This window comes from Corvus cornix, chromosome 10 (assembly GCF_000738735.6).
Source record: "Corvus cornix cornix isolate S_Up_H32 chromosome 10, ASM73873v5, whole genome shotgun sequence".
In the NCBI taxonomy this organism is placed as follows: domain Eukaryota; kingdom Metazoa; phylum Chordata; class Aves; order Passeriformes; family Corvidae; genus Corvus; species Corvus cornix.
Window position 1 is genome coordinate 7,308,125 of NC_046340.1, and position 20,863 is coordinate 7,328,987.

The window sequence follows — 20,863 nt, forward strand, 5'->3', positions numbered from 1 at the left end:
CAGCTTATGTTGCAACTTACCTTGTTAGGAAAAACCAGAGGGAGATGCTAAAGGCAGGGAAAAAATGAGTGCAGCTTTCTAATTGAGTCAGGGAAAAAAAAAATCCACGGTATGTTAAAGAAAGGGTTTGAATGACTGGAAGACTGGTAATTGTTGGATCCCATTCTTCTTGCAAGCCCAGCTATGTTATCCTTGTCTTAAGGCCCCCTTGAAGGTCGGTGTCAGGAAGACAGGGCAGGTGGGACTGAATCAGTATTTGTCGATGTGAATGGCTCCTGGGGACAGACAATGGTGTCCACCCCAAAAGAAACCAGCCTGGGGGCTGCAGTGGTGGATAAAGAGCATGGTCAGGCTTCTGCCCAAGAGAAACAGTTTGCTGAATGTGAGAAGCCTTCTGGAATCTGCACAAATTTAGATGATGTCGATTCAAGCCTTGAGGAGTTTGTTGTGTAACTGGGACCAGCAGTGTGATTTGGACAACCATAACACAGCTGGGGATGATTCCATCCTGGGAAGGTGTGACTACCCTGGGGCTGTTGCAAAGTGGTTTCTGTGTGTATTTACTGTATGTTTTTGTGGCAGGATTTCTTTTTCATAATTGGGTCTTCCTGAACAGCAGTTGGATGTTTTAGCAAATAGAAGAACGTGTAGTAAAAATCAGCCAACATACCCCTAAGTGGGGAGGAATCCTGGATGGCACTAGGGGAACTTCCAAAACTGGTGTTTACCTTTGCTTTGCTTTTAGCAATCCAATTTCTCTCTGTGAGTTGTGTGTGCAGAAGGGATAATCTAAACTGAGTTTATCACAGCAGCAGAGCTGGAGCAACTCCAAGTACATTGGTCTATATCCTGGAAATAGGACACTGCTTATCCAATTATTTGCAGCTTGTTTTCAAGGGAAAAACGATTGACTTGAGTCCTGCACAGGGTAAAATCCTGTTAGAGTGTGTCATTTTGTCCTTCAGAGTGGGATGTAGTCCCAGGTTTTATGAGATGCTGTTTTGCCTCCTGGAATTGTTGAAAAGCTGCTGGGTCAGACTGGGGATCTTTAGTGTTCAGAGGGGAAAGTACCTCTCTGTTGGAGTGAGAGATGAGGCTTAAAACACGTGATAAGCTTTATCTGCCTGTCCCAACCCTTTTCACCCACTGCCATGATTAAATTTGTGCGAAGAGTCACTGTAATAAATAAACTATACATTATTGAGGGTAAAGACTCCCAGGAGGGGAGGCATTGAGTGGTACAGAGATACAGGCACACTTAACAATGAAACAAAGAGAGCGACTTTGGCTGAACATCAGGAAAAACATACTGAGAGTGAAATAAATTTGGCCATAGGACAGTTCCCAACAACAGTAGCAGCAATCCTGTTACCCAGACTAATTTTAAACACTCCTGTAGGCATCACTCCCATCTGGGCCTGGTAAGAGATGTCAGTCACACGCATAGTTTGAAGATGTCTCCTTTTCTTTGGCCCAAAGTTTTCCATGAAATTATTTTTGGATCAATGGAGATAATTTCTTTCCATTTGAGCCATTCTCTTTGTTTCATAGCAATTTTAAAAAGAAAAAATCACTTTGGTAAGGTGAGGACAAGGGAAATTTTCAGCTGTTTTAATGTGGTTCTTCCTTTAAAGGGGTTTGGAATCAGCCATATTCAGACCAGATTTTTGCAGTAGGTAGCAGAATCAAGATGCATTGGAGGAAGGTATTAAAAGACAATTTTCTCTCCAGTCCCTATCACAAACCTGCATCTTCTGAGGTAATAAGTGGGTCTGCACAGACCGGTGGCATCTGATGTTCCTTGCCCTCATACAAACCAACCAGAAAGGAGTAAGGAGTCAGGAGTCAGGAACAATGTTTGGCCAATGAAGTGGATGCTCCACATCAGCCACAGTCTTCTCCAAATTCTTGCTTCTTCCTTCTGGTACTTCTCTTTTTGCTATGGCCAAAGTGAATCCAGTATGAAAGCCCTGTTACTTACTCACTGGGATTAAGCACTGAGGAGAAGAGGTGCGAGAGGTAAGGAAAAGATGGTGCAAATGACTCAAGCCCTCCTTGAGTGCCTGTGTGGGCAGCCTGAGGGCATCCCAGGCTGTTGGTTGGGAGGGCGCGTGGTGCTCCTCCCTGGGCTCCTGGCCATCTGGAGGGGCTGGATGGTGCTGGATGGTTTTGTGCTTGCTCCCTGGCTTAGTCTCTCATAACATGGTTTGCAGCACATATTTTGTGATGTGAGAATGTGCTCTCTGTTCACTTCTAATGCACCTGTTGGTTCCACAAACAAGCCTGCCAATTAAGCCCAGGAGTCAAATCCCATAGGAGCTTGGTTGCCTATGCTGGAAGATGTATGTATGTAATAAATGGTATTATGAGGTATACACCCAAGCCTATTTATGAATTACCATATGAGAGAGAAAGCATGGTCAGAGTACTGAATAGGTTCAAATAATATATGGATTTATACGTTAGATCCACCTTCCAACCATTTGTTTCATCTTAGGCAAGTTATTTAGCTTCTCTGGGCCTCAGATCCTCTACTGAGTACATCTGGGATGATAAAAAAATTCCTTTTTATCTGGTTTTTCTGCTCTGATTCCTCATGCTCAGAAAAAGGAATTACCTCTCTGTGCACGCACTTGATTTTGTCGGGTTTTTTACTAATGCTCAGGTATTGCTGTTGCATTTCTGCCTGTACTCTTGCAGAGCAGAGATGATTCAGGAGCAAAAGCAGAGATACTCCTTCGAGTCCCCTTTTATATTTCATTGTTGGCACCTCCTCTCACAAGTAAGTGAGCTGTATTTTAGTCATCAGGTCGGACCTAAACTTTGGTTTCCATGGAAGTCAGGTACCTCTGTCTTCAGCAAAGTCCTGTTATTACTCACCAGGAGAAGGGCAGCCAATATTGTACCTCAGCTGTAGCTGACAGGCAATATATATGGGATGAATCCCTTAACAGTGGACTTCAGCCTTTCCTGAAATCTTATCCCTTGCCTCTCCATGTGAGTGGGGCCACTGGCTTCATGGAGCAGCTCATTCCAGACAGATGCTGACAACTGGAGCTGAGTGGTGCTGAGGGAACATGACACAAAGCTGCAGCAAATGTATTAATTGCATTGCTTGGGGAGGGCTGGATTCTTTCCCCTGCCCCTCCTTTCTCTCTGCCAAAGCTTTGTGTGTGCTGGGAGCCTTGCTGGGTTTTTCTCGTGCATGGCAATTAATGAACACAGCCCGGAGTTCTGGGCTTCTGCTTCACATCCCGGGAAGGTGCGTTATTAACCCAAAAGGATTTGATACCCTCCTGCTGTGTCCCATTTTCTCTGCTCTTGCTTGGTCCTTCTATTTGATTCAGCCTCCCAGGTCCATTAAGATCTTCACAGTTGCCCATGCACAAACCTGACAGGCTCATGGGGAGATTCTAAAATGATGCTGGTTCAATTAGCAGGATATAATTTGCCCTTTGGTGAAACCCTGGGCTCCCCTGCCAGGCTAAGCACTTGCTGCCAGGGCACTTAGCACAAGGAGGACAGTTGCCATCACATCTTTCTCAATGGCAGGTCACAGAAACCATGAATCCAAGTAGCTACCGTAAGAAAGGAATTGTATTTTTATCACAATTTTATTTTTCCTCATGAAATGAGTTTTAGAGAAACCAGAAAGCCTAGTTTGGATATTCGATGTGAACAAACCAGCTGGCAGCTGTAGTTTTTATTTTAGGCTGGGAATCCTGCTGGCTGTTTTTTTTATTTCCTTCCCCATGAGCCCCTCTTGCAATTTGAGTTGTTATGCCCCATAGGTCACAGACCAGTTTGCTATACAATTTTCTGTCTCTGTGTTGATCAAATGTTTTTCTGAATGATTTGCTGTTTGTTGTGGTTGTTAACCTCCTGAGTACTCAGCCTTGCTTCTCTCTCTCACCTCTGAGGTGTGCTGAAATACCTGAAGAGATACCAGTATCAGATCATGCATATTCACAGTGGTTGTTCCCTATTCAGCTGCACAGACAACAGTTTTCTCCTGCTCTCCAAAAGCAGATATGAGTCAAACTTCAAGTGAAAGTGATATATTCAGGATGGGGGGGAGGAAAGGAGATATAATTTGATTTTTTTCCTCAGCCGTCAGCCACTGTGGACAGTAGCTGTTCCCATGAGATCCTCTGTATATTAGCAAAGGGATGGATTTCTGTGCTTTGATGGTGGAGCTTCTCACGCTGGAGGAGGTCTTCTCCTGGAGAGATGATGTGGAAAAGGCAGGTGGCATCTGCCCCTGCTGGGACAGGGAGGAAGTCTGGCCAGAGCTGCTCTGAGAGCAGTGCCAGAGTTTGGTCTGGTTGCACTGGGTCTCTCACCCGGTGGGAAAAACCTGCCCTTAACTCTAGTTTTGGTGGTTTTTTTGTTACTTCTCTTTCCCAGGAGACTTCCTTGGGTTTATAAATGACTGCATTTCCCTTTGGCATGACAGCTGCAGCTTCACCTCTTCTCGTGTGAACCTGGAGTCAGGTCAGGCTAAAATGCTGAGTCTTTCCTTTCTCCTTCCCATGGTTCTCTGGCCCCCTCCTTCCTTCCCCATATCAGCTGCCTGTATTGCCATAACTTGAGGATTAGCTTTTCCCTGCAGGACTGAGCTGAAATGCAAGTGCTTTACTGAGCAAAACAAATCTCTTCAATATTAGCGAGGCAAAGCAAAATGCTTGAGCACATGTGGTTTTTGTTAGCTGACTTCTCCCCCAGCCTCATGTTTGGTCCCAGTGTCAAATTCCCTCTTAAATACGTTTAGGAGGTCACAGAAAGCAGGTGAATAGTCATACAATAAAAATCACATCACACCTCTTAAAAAAAAATTAAAAAAAAAAAAATACATCCCCTCTTTCAGTCTTCCCCCCCCTCCACCCATCCCTATACACAGTAGAGGCAAAGACCTGATTATGCACTTAGTGAGAATGAACTAAAAATGAGTTTTCCTAGCAGGTTGGAGTACAGGGATGTAGTTAACAGATCAGGTTGTTGCAAAGGAAGACACAGAATTATAGGGTACCCAAAGTTAAGCAGGTCAGGCTCTCAGCCGATACGAGTTGTCTTCCCTGGAGTGATTCCACACTGCAGCAGGCTCTGGCTTCCAAAGGAATGTGCTGGTGCCAGCTGGGTACTTTTGGGAAATGTATATTGAGTAAGATGCTGAGGAGATGGCAAAGGTATGTGTGCAGAACACACCTCAGAGTGCTCAGTGCAGGTGTGAGCAGTAAAGCTTGGATGGGGTTTTTGAAACCATGACTCAGTTCCATTAGGAAGATCAGATACTGGGTTTCTGTTGTGTTAGCAAGGGGAGCAGAGCCAGGGCCCCAACACCCCCAGCACTGCTTAACGGGTGGAAACTCATACAAATCTCTCTGATTGATTTGACCTCATGAAAGAAATTCTAATAAAACCTTGAAGTCCTGGTAATGAATTTTACGAGTCCCCCCAGCAAAGGCAATACCTGTTCATTGGCAGATATGTGAGCTAACTCACAGAAAGCTGGCTTGAGCAGTAGAGACAGCGTGAGAAATGTTTGTGAGTTTAGTCTCTCAAGGAACATTTAGTCTCTCAAGTAGCATTGCCTGAAGAATCTTCAATCATTTTACAGCCTAGATAGACACTTGTAACACCAAAGAAGCTGTGGATGCCTCATTCCTGGAAGTGTTCAAGGCCAGGTTGGATGGGGCTTGGAGCAACCTGGTCTGGTGTTGCCCATGGCAAGGGGCTTGTAAATAGAGGTTTGCACCTGCGGGTTTTATGCAGGTTGGTTTTTTGTGTATACACTGATTTTAATTGTCAAAAGGTGACAGAGTGAAAAATAGAAATATTGAGGAAAGTTCATTGTGTTCAACTCTGTGCTTGAGGTATTTACTTCTCTCAGCAGGGAACTAACATGTGAAAAGGTTTTCAACAAAAGATTGCCATAACTCAGGGCCAAGACCTGTCTCTTGTTTTACTGAGCAGTGTGTTTGACTCATATTTGAGGTACCTTTAGATAAAGAAGCTGTCGTGGTATGTGCAGGTGTGTAAGCTATGAACCTTTGTATAAACCAGTGAATTTATTTGAGTTGAGATTTGACCTCGGAAGTTAGTCTGTGGGCTGTGAAAACAATCCCTGTTACTCTAAGATAGATTTTTCCTGGCAATAAATATCCGGGTTTTTATCTTGATTATTATTTTTTTGTTCTCACAGCCCTGCACTCTGTTCCTGAGCCTTTGGTGTTCCATAATTTCTAGTTTTTCCTGATGTAAACTAGAGGATGAAAAGAGCCACTGAAACAATTGCAGTAGAGAAGGTTTTCAACATCTGCCTGTACTTGCTGGCATACTGTGAGTCTTAAATAGCATGTTTATAGAGTGGTCTGATGTGTGACGTTCAGATGAATGCAAGTGTCGTTCAGAAGTGCACAGCCCTGCAATTTATATAGTAAATATACCTTTAATGTTCAGTAAATTCAAAGTCAGTCACCCTAGTTTCAGGGTGACAGTATTTTAAGCCATAGCTGTGCAATTCTACTAATTAAAAAGCTGGGAGGCAGAAAGGCCACAATAATTCAGCCTCTATCTCTCTCAGATTCTTTTGCCTATAAAAAAAGAAAGAAGCAAACTTTTGGTGCAAAAAAGGTTTGACCTTTAATTTTTTTATTCTTTCACTGGTTATAAAAGCCGTATAATTACTTCTAGGGACTCTTGGTGATCGTGATGATAGTGTTTAGAAGCAAATAATTTGGAGCTTAATTTCATAAGTAGTAGAGGGCAGTCACTTTAACCCTTGCTAAACAGCAAGGGAAGCAGCCCTGGACCACTGGATTCTTTCAGGTGTTCATCTGAGACTGGAAAAAGAGTTCTTTGATGTGGTGGGTGAGAGGGTAGATGTGCTTTCTTGACAAGGAAGTGAAGAGGTATTGGAAATATTTCTTGCTTCTAGAATATGTAGATGGGGTGCTTTCCTCCTCTTTAAAGGAAGTTGTAGCAGTAAAAAAATGGAAGTGACAGGAATGAGTCTTAGAATTTCATCCCCTAGTGAGAAATCTGAGATTATTACTAACATCAACTTTTTTAAGAAAATCAACAATCCATAGACATCTACTTGAAAGCATAGCAGAAGACTGTAAGGGGAAAAAACCCCAAGACATTCACAGGTAGCAGCTGAAAAGCATGGTTTTAAGAATCATTGTTATTTTTGCAATTTTTTACCAGTGGTTGAAGTTTGCTATTAGAGCAAATTGGTTACAGTGGCAATATCCTTGCAGGGAAACATTGCTTCTATCCAAGGTGTTTGTTTTTCCTAAAAAATCTGATTTTCTGTTTCAACCAGGAGCAGAGTGCAGAGATCTGCATAACATTATGGCAGCAAGTGTTACCCATGAGGTCATAGTGAAACACCCACTGCAGCCACCTCATGCCTTTAAAATCTGAGAGGATGAAGCACAGCTCAGTTGCCTGTTGTAACAAGAAGTAAAATAAATAAATAGAGTCAGATAAATTACCAAGACAGAGTAATATGCTCCCCACACAGCAGGAGTAAAAATATAACGGTGTCCTGTCCCTTCTGAGATGCCTCAGAAGGAGAATCAGGGAAGACTAAGATGTGCACTTTGGCTAATTCTGCCCTTTGCACTGCAGGATCTGCCAGACCTGCTCCAGCTCAGGTCCTCTGAGGGCCTGGGACATTCACCAGTGATGGGGACAGTCAACGTGGTGAAATGTACCATCATGCTGGGGCAGGAAACTGGCTGTGGAAGTGTTGATGGCATTGATCTGCTTGGGACCAGTCTCATGGGACGCCCACGTGTTGTCTATTGCCTACAGGACAGGAGCTGGGCAGCAGCAGTTGAGAGGAGGATGTACTGAGGTGGAGAGGCTGGGGATGATGAAAGACAGATCTGCCCACTCAGCTTAGGAGGATGGGGTTGCTCTGGGAGACAGTCCTGTTTCCCTTAGCACAGCTGCTCAGTTTTGATACTCTGTTGCTTTGTTTTGTAATGAGCTTTTGGATTTGGACCTTTCTGTCTCATTGTCACATGTCTTTTGCTTGTGTTTGTGTCTTGGGAACTTGGTGAGTGAGGTTGGGTTTGGAGAAGGACCTGCTGTGATGATAAATAAGGTGCAACCAAAGCCATGAGCCCCAGATAACAGATGTTCCATTCCACAGGACTCACCCATTTGAGCAGTTTAATTTCTAACTAGTTAAAGATCCATCTTGTGAAAAATGACTTCCTATTCCCAACCTTATAATGACAGTAAAATAGTGGAAAGACAGATGAGTTTGCACTCCTAGAAATATGTTATGTAGCTGGGTGAGCAATAAAACAGTTTGTCTACGCCTTGACTGACTTTTCTTACACCAAATAACTGTGTAATTGTCTTAAACCCCGAACAGAGAGCACAGTCTGGAGTCTGGAGTTCTTATATTTCAGCTGGCTCCCAGCTGTTCATCTGGGGAGGACAAGGTTGCATGTGTGAAGGGAATGCACTGGGAACCCATTTCTCAGAGCTGTGACCCTTTTCCTGTTTGTCAGATGCACTGATTATCTGGAATACGTTTTCTTGCTAAGTACTGTGTGAGATTCTGGCAATACAGCTGCCTCTGAGCCCAGGAGTCCTCAGCTGGCTGAGGCTTGGGTGGACAGCGTGGGATTGTGCACTCCATGAACAGTAAGAGGAGCTGGCTGGAGAGCCACGGAGCTCAGAGCTGCACCTTGGATGTAACAGTGATGGGGGCAAATGCAGTCAGGAGCTAACAAGATATAATAATCCAAGTACTTATTAATATTTTAAAAATTTGCAGTATTAAAATTTTTGCTATCTTTTAAAATTGTTGAAACAATGCAAAGGAATTTTGTGGGAGTGAGACTACTTTTTTCTGGGTTTACTGTAGCTGGATATGTTGCTGTTCTTTCCTTACATCACACTTTGAAGTGCTAATTCTGAATGCTCTCCAAGTAGATCAGAACCCTTTCTTACCATGCATTACATAGGCTCAATTTTAGAGCTAAACATGGCAATGGCTTCCCCTTAATGGGAGAGATGGATATCTCTTCTGATGGTACTGGAACCAATGGAGTTTGGATCAGGAAGGGGAAGAGACTTCAGGAAGTATCAAGAAGACAGGTTTTCAGCACGTGGCTTGAATCTTACCCTCTGTGTCCATATCTTTGTAAATTGTTTTCTAAAAAATGACCAGTTTTGTTTGAAAAAGTGTATTTTTTTTTCTCAATATGTGGCATGTGAAATTCAGACTATTAGGTCTCTAAGTTTTATCCAGGGGCTAGCAGTGTTCTATCTTTCAACTCAAGCTTTCAAAACAATCAGTAGTTTATTGTGTTAGGACAGATTTCTTCTCTTCTGAGAGCAGATTCTGTGTTTTAATAGCAATGTTGATTGTAATCTTTTTAAAAGTTTGAAGTTGTGGTTTGGAGAAATTCAGAGCTCTCAGCACAGTGCAAACTTTTTTAGTTAAATCAATGAGCTCCCCTGTTGAGAAGTGAATGACCAATGGCTCTGTATCGTCTCTGCCCCCTTTACATAATCCCAGTGGTGTGGAAAGTGGAGCTGCTTCCCAGAAATTAGCAAACAATTCAAAACAATGGAGGCACAATGAAACACCCTGAACACACAGCCAGGGAGGAAGTTCAGGTTTGTATAATTTGAAAGGAGAGGAGGCAAGTCAGGAAGAAACACACCCTTGAAAAACCCTGGGGTGTGAAGGGGATTTCTGTGCTTTTCTCTCTGCTGCAGGGGCGAGCTGATGGCAAGGAGCAGGCGTCGTCCTGCTGTGGCTGTTATGTGATGTGGAACCTGCCTGACTCCTTTTGGGATTTGACTTTCAGGGAATGTTGAGTCTCTTTTCATCCCTGGAACACAGCAGGTACCTGAAGTTCCAGCTGATGTGACATCCCAGCTCTGGCAGAGAGCAGGAGGGAGCAAGCTGCTTTCAGCTGACCCAGGGATGCTTTAGGCAGCATTCTATTGATGTCATGGTATTGCTCTGGGGAGAGAAGTTCTGTTTGCTTGCATTTGTCCTCTTTGAGGATGGATTTCCTCCTGCTCTGGGTCTTCATGCCTGAACCTGTCTTAAGATTTGATTATGGCTTAACTGTGTGGGACTAAGGCAGGGGAAGCTGTCCCCCGAGCATGAGGCAGCAGGGCACAAGTTCATGCGTTACTTGACCTCTTGTGATGATCAAGCTCCTGTTTCAGTAAAAACTCACCAAGTGAGTTTGGCCAAAGCATAGAGGTGTCTGTGGAGACACTTCTGTGCCTGGGGTTTTTGCCTCCAGTTTGCTGCCAACCCCGGTGCAGGAAGGAATGAGCCCCTTGGCAGGTCATGCACAACCTCTCCTGCTTGGCTCTGGCCTCGGTGCTCCCCTACACACATGCAAGGTGTAGAGTAAATGGCTGGATGAATGGGAAGGAGCTGAAATACACATGGTTTGGAGGCTGGTTGTGTTAAAGAAAAGCTAATGACATATTTACATGGCAATGTCAATAAACATTTTCTCCGTGCTTTTGACTGGCCAACTGGGAATGTATTCCTAATGGAAACAAATTGGATCGTCAGCCAGCCCAGTGCCTTTGTCAGTCCTGAACTCCATTTAAAAATAACATTATTTTAACATGTTTTTAAAGCACCTTTTCCTAACATGATCCAGAAGGCTGTGTAAAAACAACTTGGAATAATCTTGAAACCCATAGAGGGCCAAGCCAGAGAAAAGGAGCCAACACCTTTGGGCAAAGAAAACCAGAAAAATCTAAGGAGAAGAGCCAGGAAGAAGGGAGGGAATATATTTTCATGGAAAAATCTAAAACAATGTGCTCTCCAGAAAAGGTATTTTTTCCCTTGAGAAATCTCCATGTAAAATGAATGCAATGCTGTACATATTTATTTAGTTTTCTCTATACATCTATTTAATTTTCTCATTGAAATAATATCCCATTAGTTGAGATAGCACCTAGAGCCAGCAAGCTTTTGTCTTTGGAGCTCCCTCAAATTGTGATCTTGGTTATTCTATTAATGGAATATGAGATTAGGGAGTTTGGGTTAAGTATATCATAAAGCAACAGCAGTGTGCAGCTCAGATGCCAGTTTTATTTTTCTGTGATTGGTTAATTCATGAATTGAGGAGACCAGGTGTTTAAATTCCACATTCTTGATATTCCTCTAGCAGTGTCTCCTAGTCTGAGGGAGCACACAATCATTTGAGCCCACTGCTGAAGGAATGCTAAAGCAAAGCACAGCTCAAGAAAGAATCTTTTAAGAAAATGGTAACTCTGCAGTTTGTGTCAGTCCTGTTCTGAGCAAACTGACATCTAAATGACTGGCAGCAGCAAAGATAAATATAGCAGCAGCACAGCAGGGGAGCTGAGATGAATAGAGGCGTATTCCAGGGGGAGACTCTGTGACATCCTGCACTGATGTCACTGATGAACATCCTGAGCAGCAAAGAAGTCCCAGGATTTGCCCTGTTGGATTCAAACAGGTGTTTGAATGGAGTCTGAGGCAAGTTTCAAGGCACACATTTCTCTTCACTTGAAGCCTGTTCCCCCGGGCTCAAGTCCTCCCCAAAGATTTTTCAGGTGTGGTCATGTAGGATCATGAACTCCTCGTGAAGTTGGTCTTTTCCTCTTTTGGTACTTCTGCACTGTTTAGATTTGTTAATGCTCATCAGGACTTAATATCTGTTTGAAAGTAGGATTATTGAGCTCTGTTCTACTTCTTTTCCTTCAGTAAGATCTGGAGCAGCCCATACTTGCAAAATAGATGCAAAAGAAAGAACAGTCAAGAAAAAGTCGGCCAAGAGTTGGAAGCATTTTATTGTGCTTAATGGTCCGCCAGTAGTAGGTAGAATCCACTGCAAGGGTAAGAAAGTAGTTTCTTGCCTTTCACTGGCCAACACCTGTTCAGTGAGTTTAGTCTGTAATTTTGGGGTGGTGGGAATGATGTAGCTTCAGGCATAGCTCCAATTTCTGCATCTAGTAGATGCATGCTCTGCTCCTCTAGGTAAGGATATGTAATGAAATATGAATGATTGCTGAAGATTTAAGAGGGAAAAACTTTTCTTTTTGCTTTTCTCTGCTTTTTTTAATAATAAACCCAAGATTGTTATAAACAGAGGTTGTATCTTGTTCCCTCTCCTTTTTGGATTTTCTGTGCATCTAGACAGACTAAGGCAAACCACATATTTGAGAACAAAACTTCTCTCTCTGAGGAATTTTGTGATGCACCTTTGTATGATATTATACCAAAGCAGAGAAAACATTTATGGGAGATTTAACCAAGCAGTGAGCGTATCTGTGTGGTCAGCCATGAATGCATGTGGAGACTCTCTGCAGGATAAAAAGCTTTTGTGATGGTTTAAGAAAATATTGAGTAGCTCTTTTCTGAATACTTTTACTTTTCCCAGACAGCGTTCAGAAATAACTGTTAGCTGTTGTGGCAAGAAATAAATAAAAAAGCAGCAAATTTTCTCTGATGGGGATTTTTTTGGCTTCTGTATGAGCCTGGGTCATGTGACTGGACTGGGTTGATTTAGGAGCAGTGCACTGCAAATCTTTTTGAGAATGCTGAATTCAGAGGCTACAAGGCACTGCAATTAGTATTTGTAGGATAGGGGGGTTAGAAAAAATAGTCACGTTACAGCTGCCCTGCGTCTCAAAGCTTGTTTGGAAACCTTTTTAATTGGTCTATCTGTCATGCCATTCCTTTGGATTAAGAATGGCTGATGCTCTGTGTTGCCCAGAAGCAATAATCTCAGCAAGACTATGTTCTCTTCACAGCTTCATTAACCTCTACCTTCATTAACCTCACTACCTCTACAGTAAACAGTCAAGGCTTTACAGTATAAATGTTCAGAGAAAATGTTTTGCAGCTCTTGTATGGGCCATCTGTCTTCTGAGGTAGCCACGGGTGAATGCTAGATAGTTGTTTCCTAAAGAGATCAGTATTAAAATCAAATTTTCAGGGGCCTGCAGATATTTCAAGTGGACTGCAGCTCTACTTGTGTACATCCATTCCCAAAACCCTCTTGTGGGCTCCTTCAGCAGAGTTCAGTGTAGCAGGAAAGGCACTCTGTGAGTGTGTGCTTGGGATGTCTGTAGCCTCTAGGAGGGTGGAAATGAAAAGACAGGTTGCAGTTATTTCCCTAGAAAATAAACAGTGTTTTTTCACATGCTGCATCTTGCTGATTTTGGCACTGGACTGCAGTATGTCCTAGCTGGAGGGAAGAGCTGGGTGGATAGACCTCATGGAAAGATCTCTTCTTGGATAAGCTTCTCTTCTCATCTGGGAAGTGCTTTGAGAGAGGAGCAGAAAAGGGGAGATTAACCCAACCATGCAGGGATGTGGGTTTATAGCCAAAACTCGGCTGAGTGACCTGCAAAGGGGGAGTTGGATTTGGGAACTGCAGGTTTAGATGGCTCTGTCAGGGTGTGACTAAACTGGTAACTAAGACAACAAATTCCAGATAGGAAAAAAAAACCCAAACGAGACAACAAAACTAAAAAGGAAAACCCCAAACCCACAAAACTTGCCAAAATACAGCAACAATAAAGGTATTCATAGTAATTGGAAAAAACCTCCACGCCAAAATCCTGAAATGGTGCGGAGTGATGTGGGGAGAGAATATGTGGCACTGCTTCTTTGGCTATCTGTGCTTGACAAGAGCAGGAGTGAGAGTTGGTTTATGAGGTCAGGTTGAAAGTGGAGTCGAGGGAAGGAATTTATGGTGTTCCACACTGGGATTTGGGTGTGAAGTAGTTGCTCAACCTTTTAGGGTTATTTCTTTGAAAGTAATCCCATGATAGTCCTGTAAACCTGCCCTATTGCTTGCTCTGCTAAGGCTCTCTGGGTGATCTCTCCATGATGGTCTGTCTTATAAAATATGCAATATCTGATTGAGCTGAGATTGATTCAGGCTGTAATGAGGTTGTGTATGTGTTAGTAAAACCCTGTTAGGCTGTTGATATGGCAATGCTGCTTCTGTCACAAATTGTTTTAACTTCAGCTTGTGGCAAACAACTCTGGGCTCATAAAACAGATTTCACCACTGGCCTTTGAGCCATTTAATAATGATTGGAAACAACATTTCGGGGAGACACTGCAAGATAAATTCCAGTCTCTACTTGGATGAAACTCCTTTTAAAATCCATCTTCTCTGTGTCTTGTGTTCATCCAGGCACTCACAAGAGTTTTCATTATCCAACCTTAACTCGGCTGCCTTGTTGATTCTCAGCCTACCAGCAAGGAATAGGCACCTTTCAAGTACATTTTTGGATGTCATGGAATTTTATTGGCACTGTGTATGCTTTTTGAATCTCCTCTCCTTTCCTTTCCAGAAATGTTTTAGGGTTTGATCAGAGTCTTGAGAGGAGCTAGTCCATGGAATAGCAACCAGTTGTTTTATATACAAGCTACTGGAAAACAGACAGGATCTCTTAATTTAGCTGAGATGGCATCTTCTGCATTCTCTGGGTCTCTAGCCAAATTCATCCCAAAGATAATGGGTACCACAGGTAATTTAAGGAACAAAGAGCCTCTCCCTGCAGCTATGTGCAACTGCAGGTGGTTACCTAATCCTGCACCTGCACACAATTGCTGATGGTTTCATGATCCTATCTCCAGCTATCTCACACAGTCCACTTGCCTCTTTTACACTGCAAAATGTCTTGTGTTATAGACTGTCTTGTAGCTGCACACTCCTACAGGCCACTCACCTCTCTTTGCTCCAGGTCTAATAGAATTTCTCTTGATTTAATTCCCCTTTGTTTCTACTTTTTTTTTTTTTTCTAGTGTACTGGGAAAGCGCTCTTGTGCAAACCAGAGTGGGTGGTGAGGTAGCTGAACCTGATTAGTATTTCTGAGCATCTCCATGAGACAATCGGCAGTCATTCTTCCTCCCTGTTCCCTCTCCCTCCCGCTATTGCAAGATGATTTTATAGCCAGTGAGGTCATGCATTCAGAGATGTTGTCTCCATGCAAACTTGTATCTGCTAACACATCTGTGTGAACCATTTCACATCAGCTTTCGGTAGCAAACTAGGGTGTTGTTCCCTGTTCCTACGTGTGTGCTGAGTTTCTTTCCTTGTGGAATTTTCCAATGATGAAACAAAGTATCTATCAGTCAGGAATTATATCTAGGCTTTAATTTTCTTTTGAATTATCTCTCTATTTAATTGTCTCAAACCATTTAGTTCTCTTTATGTCTTGTCTACTTTCAGGAAGATTTTACTGATCTATTTGTTAGTTACTGGTTCCACTTTCTACCTCTCTCTTAAAACTCTGGATCATGCTAACTGTATGTGTTGAAACCAGCAAATATTTAGTGGTTTGCCAGAGGTCATTAGCAGCTGTTTTAGATCCTAGAAACTCTTGGAGCCCTTTGCTCTAATTATGAGAAATAACACCATGCACCTGTGTTATAATTTTTATCTTCAGATCTTGAAATTATTAATAAATATCTGTCAAATACTCACCACTTCTACATGGGAAGGTAAAACTCTGAGTAAATGGAAGGACCAAGTCACCAAAGAAATTAAAATAACAGTAACACACTGTCCCTTTCATCCATGCCAAGATGCTCTGGATCCACAGCTCTGAAGGAGATACCTGAACTTCCAGGACAATGCACTTGGAGAGCTTGGGATGTCAGTGTAGTACACAAAAGCCAGAATATGGAGAGGACAGGAAGGTAGTTTCACAGAGGAGGATTAAGGGTTTACACAGATGCTTCTCTGGGCGTGGCTGCTTTTAGATGCCTTATTTGTTGCTCTTGGAAATGAATTTTTGTTGTTCTTTTCATGCTTAAGCTGCTTTTTTTGCATTCTCAGGGCAGATGGCAAGAGAGACAGTTACATTTTTGGCTTGGTAATTCCTTCAGAAGCTAACTCCACCTTTCTGATTCCCTCCTCTTTTGCTCAAACCTCTGGAACATAATTAAAGTAGGTTAACTAATTATTAAGTCAATTAAAAATAGGTTGGAGAGGACCTTAAAGATAATCCTTTTGCACCTCCTCTGCCGTGAGCAGACAACTTCCACTAACCCAGGTTGCGCAGGGCCCCAACGTGACCTTGAACGCTTCCAGGGATGGGGCATCCACCATGTGTGATCATGTGGATCTGAACTAAAGCTCTGAGACTGTCTGACTTGTCCATGTGGATATGGACATAAACCCTCAAAGATGATTTCAGACCCAGTGGTAGAGTTACTGCAGGTGTAATTACTGTGGGTACAGCAAGCTGCAGGAGTGTAACTCTCTGTGTTGAACTGAACCGGAAAAATGCTCATTTGGAAGAGCCTGATTCATGCATTACTTCATGTCTGAAACAATTTTCACATTGAGAAGAGATTATTTGCATTTGATTACTAAAAGCTGATGTTTAGCCAACAACTATTTATATTTCTGTATGAGGGAGATAAGTAATTTCATTTATTAATAGGCAGATATGTACAGATCTTAATCAGAAGGCTGCAAGGATTTCTATGACGAATTTTACATGAAAGCACAGTGCTGGCTGTATCTGACACCGGTTGTCCAAACTGGAAATCAATATTTCTGGGTTTCATGACACTTATGAAGAAGGAAATCAAGCTTGTTAGTGCCTGTCATGAAATGAAACAGGTATTTAGCTTTCAGCAAAAATTTGCAAGATTTTTGGAAATCTTGAGGACTGAGAATTTTTTTTTTATCAGTCTTATCCAAGGTACTCTTTTGCTGTATAAAACACTGTTATTCTTTTTATGGCCATTTCCTGTGGGGTGGGTGTGTGTAGGGAACCATGTTTACTGTGGGATCTCATTTTTCTCCACAGTGTTTTTTGATATATAATTACACTGTTTTGGTCACACACAACTCTACTGTCTTATGCTTAAGCTCATGGATGAATTATTGTCTCAGGTAGTGCAATGCTGAAATACAGACATGGTTTAGTCATTTGGCCAATTACCCAACTTAAAATCTGTCTGAACACTGGAGGTATAACTCTTAGGGGGATCTTCTCTTCTACAGGCTGATACGTTTCAAAAATAATAAAAAACCCCTTAAAGAGTGGTTTTAAACTGAAGGCCTTTGGAATGTTAAATATATATCTTTCAGAAATACCAAAGATGATGAGAGGAGGTTTATAATAATCCGGCCACATCTTCAAAAACTGGTACCTCTCACCAGAACATATTCTACTAATTTTTGTTTTTCTTTAGTCCTTATTTTATAACCCTTTCTGGCTACTAAAACTGGGAAGATGAACCGCATCTGTCAGTCATGAAACAAAATACAGAAAAGTGTTATTTTTAGATTTAACAGGATGTATGTTTTGGCCCTCTGTGGAAGGAATATTTCTGAGCTATTCCTTGGCCAGGTTAAATACTGAATTATGGACTTAGACTTTTAGATACGCCCCAACCAAACCACTGCTTGGCAAGTCCTTGTAGTCATTTGTAAGTCAATGCCATGGTTCAGTCTGAGACTCCTTTGGTCCCTTCTGCTGAGGAGGTGAAGGTGGGGAAGAAGGGCTGCTCTCTCTGCTGACTGCCTGTGGATGAGAAATTGAATGCTCCAGCTCTGCAGTGCTGAGCATCCATCCCATTTGAGGGAGACTGTGGTTTGCTGCTCACACCTATCCATATCCATTAGCCATGCAGGGTAGAGTGAATGGAGTAATTGGTGTCCAGGCTTTTCAATGAACCAAGAGTGAAATTTTAATTTGTCCGGAAGACACAGTGTAATGTTTCCATTTCTTCTTGTCTGGCTTTAACTAGTCTTCAATATGGGCCTGTCTTGCTGAGCTACTGCCAAGAGAAGGTGAGAGCGTGCTGCTGTGAGGGGTGAGTGAGCAAGGACAGCCACCCTATAATCCAGTAGAACAGAACTGTGTCCTTGCTGCATAATATGACAGTGTCCTACAAATTAATTTTGTTTTAAAGTAAATCCTTTGTTGATTGAGTAGCTGAGGCAGATATTTGAAGACCTCTCTCTGCTCCCAGTGTAAGTATAAGCTGATGAACTGTGGGCTTCTGGGTTTTTTCACCCATGCAGTGTTTGCTAATGAACCTTCACTGTGTCTTTGAAGAACCATGTATGGTGGTGAGAGGAGCAGCAGATGAGCAATGTGATTAGTGGTGCTGTCCATGTGAACTCAGTTGTTTTCACCTTTTTATTTCTCAGGGGAGTAGGTTCATATCACAGGGCTCTGATCAGTGAAGGCTGGACATCTCCAATCACATCATTGCTGGAATAATCTGGGAAACTGGGAACAGCTATTGCACAAGAAATCAAAGAGTAATCAGGGGAACATTGTTAATTTAATGATGAATTTCTTCCTGAGCTGGATCTAGCAACTGTCAGCTGGGAAAAATATTGATAGAAGTAGCTGGGCATGGATTTCAGAGGTAGCAGAAGTAAATGATAATGTGAGTACAGTTACGGGCAGAATGTTCTGATAGTCTTGCCAAACAGTGGTACAAATTTTAGGCTCCTGTTATCTGTCTTCACAAGGCCTTTCTTTCTGCAACTATCTTTGTCTGCAGGCTGAAATTCTGTGATATTCTGGAATGTAAATACCTAATTGTGCTTGCAAATCAGGTACTTAAACTTCCAAATCCTCGTCATCTTAGTATCTTTGTTTTCCAGATTATATGAATCCTAAGGGTCAGAAAATGAGATTTCCATCTGTGAAGCTGTCACCCTGACACATTTCATCCAGGACTGTGGTATTTTGTAAATGCCACCTTAACAATCAGGGATGAGGTATTGCACAGAAATATTTTTGGAAAATGACTAGAGGCCCTTTTAGAGGTAAAAATGGAGAAGGTCATAGCAAACATCCTCAAGGCAATGTATTTTCTAGGCTGGACACTGTCACCCATTGGATCAGTGACAGAATACCCAGGTTTTTCTCTTCTGCTTCACTTAACCTGCCCAAGAAGCTCCTGATTAGTGAGAATTTCTCACTTAAGAAGCTGGGTCCTGTAGAAATTGTGGTGGGCTCTGACCTGCCCTGCTGGAGAACAAATGTCAACTTTTATATTTTGCTTCCAACTTCAGGAAACACCACAAGGCACCAAGTAATTATTTCAGTGTGGTTTAAAATATGTCTACCCTCAGGTAACAGTAGTTTAGCAAAATGAATCACCAGAGTTAAGTGGGATTTGGATCTTCATGGTCTTATTTATAACACAATTTTAGTGTGAGGGGAGGGTGAATCAGAAATTTTGCGATAAATGGAGGCTTAAAAAAGGCAATAAATGGTGGCTTCTTTCTCAGAATGGCAGCCTCATTTACTTACTTTTAAAAGTGTGTGAAGTTATGAGACTCCAGGAAAAAATAACATTTTATCATTCAGAGTGTAGTTCTCCTTCTTTTATGAAATGTAATTAATAACACTCTTACTGCAGTTGATGTCCTTTCCAGAAGGAGCCCAAATAGTGCAGTAGAGCTTTGTATTTTTCTCTAAGGCTCTTCACAGATGACTGCAGTTATTCTTACTGTGAGATATGGTGATGCTATTCCCACCGGAATATTTGTCAAAGTGAAGCCCTGACAGCTTGAAAACATGATGGGGAGAAGAGCATCTCTGGTTGATTCTGTCTGGGCACAGGCAGTTCTGTGGCAGTAAAAGGCAGTCACGCAAGTGAAAGCGTGGACAGAATGATGCTGTTGTCTCTTGTGTGACAGCTTGCCCAGCTGTCTTCTGCAGACCTTCCTGCCAAACTAAAATATGGGCCTCCAACAGCTCCTTGTGAATGTCTAGACATCAGATCAAGATTGTTGAAATTTTCCTAACTCACAGTCACAAATGCCTTTATGGTTGAAACATCCCCATCATGTTTTTGCTCACTACAGATGTCTCCCATCCAGGCTGTGTTTAGATTCCTGTAGTTCTGCAAGTCTTACATTCATATTTGTCTAATAGGTCCTGTGTAGTAGTTGAGCCAGTGGCCTGTTCTATCTATTGGTTTAAACACAGTTCTATCTACTGGTTTAAATAAAACTCATGTCCAGGTGGTAACTCTTATTTCATTTCAGCAACATCATTTTCCCTCTGGCTTTGACAGATGCCATGTGGCTTGGTTATAGGACCTGAATATATCACTGTGACCGTGCTACCTCTGTACTCATTCCTCTCTCTCTAATCCTCCAAATGGCTTTTCTTCATTTCCCAGAGCTTTCACAGGCTCTTCCCCACTTATCTTGCAGCCTGTATCAAACAAGATCAAAGTTCCTGCCTCCAATCAGCCCATAATGCTGGCCTTCATCACCTGCTCATTACATTTTCAATCACGCATTTCTACTCCCTTCTCTCAGGCAATCCTTCACCTGGAGGAAAGCCACCATCAGCCCCCCCACAGCAGTGCCATTACCAGCCTTGGAGTCCATACTTTTTACCCCGTTGCCTGATGATAATGATTAGGTCTATAGAACGTGCATGCCACGGTCATCATCTTGATCTCACAGTTTCCTTGTAATTTTTCCTCTTTCTGCACATTTCTGTCATCTCATGGTGACCTCTTTGGGGCCAGGCTGGCCTCAGTACATTGTGTGATGGTGGTGTAAAATTAGCAACAATAATATATGAAGAATATTCATATTCATTCTTTTAATAGCATAAATCTGGTCCAAACAACACTTCAAAAATTAGCTACTTATTTAGCAACTTTTCGCTGTCCTATGTGATAATGAGTTGATTATATCTGACTTTTATTCAGCTTTTTAGTAGATGTGGGAGTACATTCCATCACAAGAACTACTCCACAGTTATCTACATTCTCACTAGCAGCATCAGAGCAAATTTAAAGACATGGTAATGTTCTGAAAAAGATACAGAGAAAATGGTTCAAATTAACTAAATCTCCACATT